The sequence below is a fragment of the Elaeis guineensis genome, chromosome 8 (genome assembly GCF_000442705.2).
Source record: "Elaeis guineensis isolate ETL-2024a chromosome 8, EG11, whole genome shotgun sequence".
Lineage (NCBI taxonomy): Eukaryota > Viridiplantae > Streptophyta > Magnoliopsida > Arecales > Arecaceae > Elaeis > Elaeis guineensis.
In genome coordinates, this window is record NC_026000.2 from 116,959,379 (window position 1) to 116,961,859 (window position 2,481).

Genomic DNA, 2,481 nt, shown 5'->3' on the forward strand with positions numbered 1-2,481 from the left:
TTCACTTCTTTTTTGTTGAAGCATGGGTTGTTCTCTAGAAGTGACAGACATATGATGTAGGGAATTCTCACTAAGTGTTTCAAAGAGCTGCCAGGCTTCATCCTCACTCTTTAGCATGAATGTCCCACCACATGATGCATCAACCATTTGTCGGTGTTTCTCTGATAGACCATCATAAAAATACTGACAAAGTTGCCATTTAGGGACAGCATGGTGTGGACATTTATGAATGAGGTCCCTTAACCTTTCCCATGTCTCATGAAAAAGTTCACCCTCCAATTGGGAAAAACTAGTGATAGCTTTTCTAATTTGATTTGTTTTTCCAATTGAAAAGTATTTCTTGAGGAATTCTCTCTGAAGATGATCCCAAGTTGAAATGGTTATAGAGTTTAAGGAGTTTAACCAATGCTTGGCTTTGTCCTTAAGTGAGAAAGGGAACAATTTTAACCTAAGGGCATCATCGGAGAAGTTTTGGATTTTTACTGTGAAACAAATTTCAAAAAATTCATCCAAGTATTTGTATGGATCCTCGTTACTAAGTCCATAGAATGATGGCAACATTTGAATAATGCTAGACTTAATCTCATATTGGATAGCTTCTACTGGAGGTGCTTGAATGCATGGAGAGTAGGTATACGAGGATGGAGTGAAATATTCTCTCAATGAGCGTGGAGGATTAGCCTCACCAGGTGTAGCCATGTTTCTAACTCGGATAGTCCTAAAAGTCTTTTCTAATTCTTCATCTAATGGTTGCAAGTCGAGTTTTAGTGATCGTCGACCTAACATGCAACTAAAAGGTTTATGTAGGACTATCCTAGTCTGTTAAGGATTTTTTTTTTAAGAGGAGAAGAGAAAAGAGAAAAGAGTTCTAAAGAAGAGATCCTTAGAAGTCCTAAAACTAATAGAAGAATTAATTATGGTTAGATTTTAATTACAATCAAGTTAGCACGCAGTGGACTCTCTATCCTAAAGTTACCCTAGTTCTAGACAGCTCCTAACTGTAGTTAGCCTTCAAGCCCTCCAAGTCGGAGCTTGACCAACCAACTGGTCAGATAAGTGTAAGGTCGGTGGGAGTCCCCCCATTGCTTTCCTTAGACACCAATTAAATTGGCCAGGTCAGTGAACGGAACCAATTAAAAACCATCTTCCTTTGGGTCCAGTCATCCCGCAAACCACTTGCCTAGACACCAGCTAGCTGACCAAGTCTAACCTGGTTCAACTCTCAGAGTCACTTATCCTAATGAGCTCGAAATCCTTAGGGGTCAACGTCTAATTAATTTTAGATTAAGGTCTAGGTTATGCAAATGCAAGGGAGTGATTTGTGGGCCAAGGAAGGGTGATCAAATCTCCATCTTATCTTAGTTAATGGGTTGCACCCTTAAAGCTAATTATGAGATGCGATGCAAAGAAATAAGGTATCCAATCAAGTTAAAAATTTTTATATTTGAGGTTACGCTATTTTAGTTAAGTGTTATGAAATGTCAGTGATTTTTTTTTTAAATTCAACTGTGCCAAGATCTCCGGCAACGGTGCCAAAATTTGATGCGTAGTCGTTGATAGTACCAAAAATAACTCTACTCACTACGTAGGTAGGATGAGTCGAGATCGTATCCTCAGGGACCTTGGGCTAAGTTGAGATTAAAAGATAGAAGTGTTATTTTGATTTAGAAAATAAATTATCTTAAAATTGATGTAATTAGAAAATAAAGAGCTCGAGAGTTTTGAATTAATTTTGTACTAGTAGAGTTGTATCTCTTTTTTTTTAATTAAATAGATGTGATTAATTTAAAAAAAAATATCTATCTTTCTTCGGCACGCCCCATACCCGTAGATCATGGTGCATCTCCGAAAAGTACTAGGTAAACAACTCTTCTTTCCTCGACACGTCTCGTACCCGTAGATCATGGTGCGTCTCCGAAAAGTAAAAGTTATTCCTAATATTAATCTAATAGGAAAGCATAAATAAAAGCATATGAAAGAGAGCAAATAAAGAACTCATGATGATTTAAATAAAAAAGTATAATCTTTATTGCATATAAAGAAATACAAGAAAGTTTAGAACAATAAACCATCTCTGTGTCGTTACAAAATTTCTTCTCCACTCCGAGACTGCTAGCCTAGCTGCTCATGAAGTAGTCCCTTTCTATTCCTCTATGCAAGGCTCTAGAAGAATTTTTGGGCTCCCCCTCAAATGGGAGTACAAAAGCCTTTTTATAGGTGTTAGGAGGGAGGAGTTTTACATGGTTTTTCGATGTGGGACTAAAGAAAATACTAAAGACTAAAAGATGGACAGATGAGATGGAAAGATCACAAATAGATAAAGAAAATATAAATTCTTTCTCTTGAAGTATTTTCAAAAATTAAAATTTTTCCTTTAATTTTCAGATCCCTTGCCACTATGTCCGCCATGCCAAATTCCACGCGAACCCGCCGTCCCGTGCACCTGCTGCCGCGCCCGCTGTGGCGCGCTCGCTGCTGCGC

The 2,481-nt window shown here is 37.8% G+C and overlaps 1 non-coding gene across 1 annotated transcript; it reads left to right on the plus strand.

Annotated features, from left to right (window-relative positions):
- The first annotated feature begins 205 nt into the window (after positions 1 to 205).
- On the plus strand, positions 206 to 311 carry LOC140851419 (small nucleolar RNA R71). Its single transcript, XR_012134172.1, has one exon. It is a non-coding gene; the product is annotated as a small nucleolar RNA R71 (small nucleolar RNA).
- Positions 312 to 2,481: the final 2,170 nt, after the last annotated feature.